A 6,510-nucleotide genomic window follows, 5' to 3' on the forward strand; every position below is an offset into this window, starting at 1 on the left:
ATAATCAGCAAAACCAAACAAATCACAATTCTTCATCACTAATCGTTCATCAGCTGCTGTCCATGTTCAAAGGAGACACTGCTGACCTGAGAATGGAGATGTCATCTGGAACATTCTATATATCACAGACCTTGCAAACATTCCACTACAAACTTTTCATTGGTCATTGTCTATTAATGCTCGTCAAAGTTTAGTGCGGGCAGCAGTGGCCATCTCATCTTATGGGGAATCTGTCAATTCTATTAGATTCTCAGTATACATGAGATGAAAACTAGAGATTTCATGGAGACTTTCACCAGGTAGGACTGCCACCAAAGTACAATGATTGATCTTCCAAGACCTATTTACTGCTTGGCACACGTTCTTGTAGCAAATGTTTATGAGGAATGCTTAACAACGCAGTTAAGTCCTGTCCGTGATGCTTCGTTTTATTTGCACAAACAGTTACATTTTTCAGGATAAGCGTTTGGGGACTACCCCCTTCTTCTAAGGTCCAAGCAGTACTGTATACATATACCAGTGCTGCTTGGACCTTAGAAGAAGGAGTAGGCCCAGAAAGCTTGTCCTGGAAATCTATTAGTGCAAATAAAGTATCAAGGACTGTTCGCAACTGTGTTGTTGCAATAGTGCACCAATACATCTACAATCACCGTGTGCACGATGAACGCTTACAAATAATGGCAAGATTCAACCATTAGTTATGGTGACCCCTTACGGAAGCCATGCTTTCCTCAACAGCTTTAGAACAAAGCCATAAGACTAAGTTTACACAGACAGTAAAAAAAAAAAAAAAAAAAAAAACACCTAAATAAGACAAAATTTACACAAAAAAAAAAAAAAAAAAAAAAAAAAAGGGCCACAGAGTAGGAAAAGTAGGCGGAGATGGACAGCTGAGTAAATGCTTTTATGCGCACACCAGTCTGAACATTGGATGCAGCATTTGGGCTGTACCAAGTACTTTAGTGGCTTGGGGTTTGCTCAGGGATACAAAAAAAAAAAGGCCCTGGCCGCTTTTTGTATCCAGCATCTGTATGAATGTAGCCTAATTGCCCCAATGGGAAACTTTATACAGAGCTTCTATCAGGACCGATGATAAATGTAATGACATAGCATGTTCACTACTACACCATATTCCATTAATAGTTGGGGGGCAATGCTTTCCGAGCAGGAAAAAAAAAATCTTGCTCTCCCATATATATGTACATTTAAAGTGTGGATGTGCATTATGTGTTTTTTGCTTTAGGTACAGTATGTGCGCCCATGTTAATTTGTGCTCAATTCCAAGTAGGGCAATATGAAATAAGTCACGTGGCATTATCTGCCCCTAACACAAAGTGTACCAGCCAATGTAGACCAGGATTAGGGTTTACAGCCACGTCAAATGGCAGGTTATTTCAGGGATTTTTTTAAAATTGAAATTTGCCTCATAATTCCACATTGAGCTGATTAGGGATACACCGATACAGATACTAGTATCGGTGCCAAGTACTCGTACTCAAATCGCCCAACTGCTCCGATGCCTAGCCCGATACTTCCGGTATCAGGAAGCCAGGCAGCGAGTCATTGCACGCTGTCCGGCTTCCCGATTGGCCGGGTAGATGGCCAATGAGGAAGTCGGGCGCCTTGTAATGACGCTGCACCCAGCTTTCTGACGAGGGAGCATGGAGCCGGCTTCCCGGCCAATCAGGAAGTCGGCTCTATGCTTTCTCTTCACCTACCGGTACCCGTACTTGAAAAAACATTATCAGTGCATCCCTCGTGCTGATGATCAATGTGTGGAAATCTAGGGGGCATAACCACAGGCTGCATTGTATCAGAGATGCGGTCATCTGACAACATGGCAAACATGTAACAATGGCGTGAAAAGCTCACATGTAAAATTCCTAAGCAGCAGCTTCCTGCCAGTTTGGTGCCAACTTCAAGGCTTCGTAGATATACTCATCTTTCTCAGGATTATGCTTTTTGACAAATGAAACAACCATTTCAAATGCAATTCAGCATGGTAAAAACTGCAATCCTACTTTTTTGGAGGGAAAAAAAAAAAGTGTCCCTGCTACATATTCATTTTTCCAATGGGATTTCCTGGTCTAAACCGTACATACAAGCAAACTGCTAAATATATGCAGCTGGAACACACATGTACTGCCCAAATGAGTCATTTTTCTAGGCACACCTAACAGACACCACAGAAAGATTCTGACCATTTACTAGTTAAAACATATTATGTCCATTCTGTTAGTTGTGTAACTCACATGTGCTAACACAACATATTATTCGGTGTTCAGCAGCCCATTCATTTTGAATTCCCTGGCTGGGTAGTTTAAAGGAGAAGTGCAATTTAAGAGAAAGTGCACTTCTCCTGTTTTCACTGACCTAAAGTAATCCACCCCCTCCACCGATGCATAGTTACCTGGATATGACAGCCACGGCCTCCAATGTTTGCTTACATCCTGGCCATGCCTGTGCATTACAGTCATTATAGACTTTTATGGGGCAGGTGTCCTGTCGTTTCCAGCCTTGTGACACAGGAGCACACTGCATGTACGCTATGGTTCACTGCAGTGTGGGTGCATTGGAGCTACTTTAATAGTGCACAGCAGTGCCATTCACAATGAACGTTTTTTTGTGTGCTGTTGAAATGAGAGGTCTTTTGAAAGCCTAGATTTTTAATTGGTCGAGTTAACCAATATGTGGTATCACTTCACTGTTCTTTTATCAACCAGACAAATCAAAACTATCTGTTTGGGTCTAATATGCTGTGTACTCAGGGTGCTTTCTGCTTGGAAGCAGGGGCTGGAAAGTCCTGGTCCACTCCTTTCAGATGAGACTAACAGCAAGAGTGAGTTAAATGTTGGTTCCAGCGTGGTGACATCACTGGCAGTAGAGTTGGTTCAATTTTGGTGGATTAAAACAGCCACCCAAGACTTTAAAGCACTCTCCCCTCAGTCACAGTGTATTCAGGCAATAGGCATAGTATGCTACAAAGATTAGTTTTCATGCTACTTATCTTTGAAGAAACACTCTCTCTTAGTTTAAAAATGAATAGTAATTGCCATTTGGCCTGACCAGCAATATTAAAAAGTACATTTGGAGTTTCGAGAAAGCCACAACCCATACCCCACAGCCAGACAGCCTAACCTGTACAGGTCCACCTGGCATTTGCTTGCCATACTTGTGTTAAAAACTTGCTCATCAATATATATGTGTATTTTAATATGAGCTTCCCATACGTAATATCACTAAATCAATCCAAAGTAAAAATACAACAAATCTTTTTATTGTCCTGTGTAAAAGTGTGCACCTTCTGGCTCACAGAGAACATTACGTCAACCTAAAAAGACCCACAAGTTGACCAGTATTTACCTTCCTTTGCAGTAACATTAAAAGAGCTTCATAAACCCTTAGCAATCCATGTGAAAACAAAAACGAAAAATTCATCTTTACAAAAAAAAAAAAAATGTTTAAATTTTACAAATATGATTTTACAGTATATGCAAAAAATATATTTATATATAGATACGTTTCTGTGGCACTTTGAATCTTCAATAACTACTTATTTACATTACAGTACAGTATATTTAGTAGCAAGCTGCAAGAATATTCAAGGATAGATGAATAATTTTTTTTTCCAGCCACACATTATTAACAAAGATAAAACAATGGAAAAAAATATGCACTTTTTTTTAAACAATCAACGGTTTATTGATACGGTGAATTTATTATTCACCAACTTAGTGAAAACTTTTAAAACTTAAAAGTAAAAAATAAATAAACATGTATTCTTGTTCAGTGTCTCGTACATATGGGTTTTAGATGTATGATACAAACAGAAAAACCTTTACTATCAAAAGTCATGTTAAGGGCCAATAAACCAAAAACAGAACCTGACTTACTATGAAGCCAATAAATGTCCCCAACCTTTCTAAGTTCTTGAGTTATTTAGCACTGCGTAGCGGAGTGGAGCCAACAGTCTTGTATTATTACAAAGTGGGGAGAGGTTTGAGAAAAGTTAAAGTGACAGTAAGCTCAGGAGTCAAGTCTTAAAAATGCATTCAAGAACCTTAACTAATAACAAAAATTTATCTTATTTGTGTATCACTCGGCTGTAGATCTTCAAATCATCTCTGAATTGGTGCTGACACTGTCCTTCCTTCTGGAGGGGGGCTACTTTTATTCCCCATGGTCCCTGTGTGTTGTAAAGTAGTCACCGCTCCAAGCTCACTGCCATGATGGACTACAATCTCACGTTTAGTTTATTAATTTGTATTAAGATTAAGAAGTAGTCCATCACAGGAGCGAGCTTGGAGTCGTAGCTACTTTACAACACACACAGGGACCATGGGGAACAAAAGCAGCCCCCCTCCAGAAGGAAGGACAGTGTCAGCACCAATTCAGAGTCAAAGATGATTTGAGGATCTACAGCCGAGTGATACACAAATAAGATACATTTTTTGTTAATAGGTAGGTACTGGAATGTATTTTTAAGATCTAATGCCTGAGTTTAGAGTCACTTTAAAGTGCATGCCTGGGCAAAATAAAAAAATAAAAAAAACATATTCAGTGCATCTCTGCAATACATGCACATTCTCCCACATTTCTCTTTAGGATGCTGCAAGTACTGAAAAATACCCATTGATATAGCCAGAAATACTCTCTTAAACACTGTGTCTCTGCTGCACTGAAATCTAAAGCAGTTTCATCAGTCCCGAATGTTTTCCTTTGCTGGGCTACAACTCCGCTCCCCTTTCTGCACTTGCAGCAATTTTTTTCCCCAAAACATACACTTTAATTGCTCTTTAATGGAATTATGGGAGAGAAATGCCTACCATAGATGGTTAGAGGTCTCAAAGAAACATGAAAAATCTGCCCATTTGGAGCATGCTGCAAGGTGCTCCCCAACTTGGCCAAGAGATCGATATAGTACATGAGCAGGGAGTAGTTCTTTCCCCACTATCCGTGTATCAGAAAATAATTGGCGCCCCCTCGTCTGACATTTTCCAACATTTTGCAAAATCTTATTATAAATGAACAAGCAATTCTCATTTCCTTCTAGGAAAACCCTTAATATCATACTCCCAAGAATCGGGTGCACTGCTTGTAACTACAAAGCCAAGCATGGCCAGCAAGAACTCTATTGTGTGCTGCAAGATAACTCTCCTCACAGAAATCGTTTTGTTTACATATATTTTTTATGGATTTCTTATATCTTAGCCATCTTAAGATTCTAAAATCATTCTATTGTACTTTCATGTACAATTATAAGACTCAACTAAAATGTTGGCCAGGCCCAGTTATGACAATGCTGTTTAGTGTGAACAATGTGCCCACACACTGACCTATGATGATCAATAAGCTAAGCAGTAGCCCTAGGATTCTCTAGGCTCTGTTATGAGACCTGTGATCGGGACAAACGCAAAGTGTTAAATTACAGTATACAGTGGCCACTAACCAAGCCTGCCATCTACATGTATTGAGCCCTAGTTATTGCAAATGAAAGTTACCCAGTGTTTAGATGTAGTATTTTTTAAAGGTCAAGTATTTAAAGAAATTTGGATCCCCCCGGGGCTACTGTGGCCATTTTGTGTTACCTCTCCTTCTCTGAACAGTCCTCAGGAACATATGTAGAATACCACACAAACCAAATGACACTGCTTGACTGCCATTGGCAGTGGGCGATAACCAAACAGGTTGCAAATCAACAATCGAGTTGAACTTGACCTTTCAAAGAAAACCTACTTAGAAAAAAAAAAAATGGTGACTGCCATTAGGGACCTTCTTCTATGAAAACTTGTTTCATGGTTGTCTGTAGTTTTAACATCTTCTCAGCCACTGACTTTGGAATAAGTATGCAGATTAAAACAACAGTAGAGTCAGACCTTCTGATATGCATATTTAATCCAGGTCAGGGTGTCTTCAAAAGACTGAAGCTCTTGGATTCACATGTCAGCCAGATAAAAAGCATTCATAGTGGTAGAGGTCAACAATGGCAACCTTTCACTTCTCCTATTACAGGTTTTGTATAAATATCGCTATAATGCTACTCAGTAATATTCACATTTTGGTAACCTAGACAGAAGTAACAGAACATTCGTTATGGTCCTACAGATCAGCCGTACTTTCTAAATGTGTGGTGTGGAGGGCCTAGAACTTCATATATTATACTTACGGATTAATAGTTGTAAATCCAAGAGCCTAACCTAGTGCTGGACACAATGCAAAGTAAGGTTTGGTATGGAACCATCAACAAAGCATGTTGTGCCTCTACAACAGAAAATGAAGAGTAACCTGGATTTCAGAGACTTTCACATTCAATACAGTACACGGCTCTGCACAACCCCTTCCAGCACACTTACTGGTGGATCCTGCATTACACAGAACATTGCACAATTGCCCAGGACCATACTATAGCATAAATCTTGACCCACAAAGTCAGGAATTCTGAAAGAAGGCCAAGTGTCTCAATTTTGATATTTAAAACTAAAAAAAAAAAAAAAAAAAATAAACCATTTA

This window comes from Nanorana parkeri, unplaced genomic scaffold, assembly GCF_000935625.1.
Source record: "Nanorana parkeri isolate BGI_ZX_2015 unplaced genomic scaffold, ASM93562v1 scaffold110, whole genome shotgun sequence".
In the NCBI taxonomy this organism is placed as follows: Eukaryota; Metazoa; Chordata; class Amphibia; order Anura; family Dicroglossidae; genus Nanorana; species Nanorana parkeri.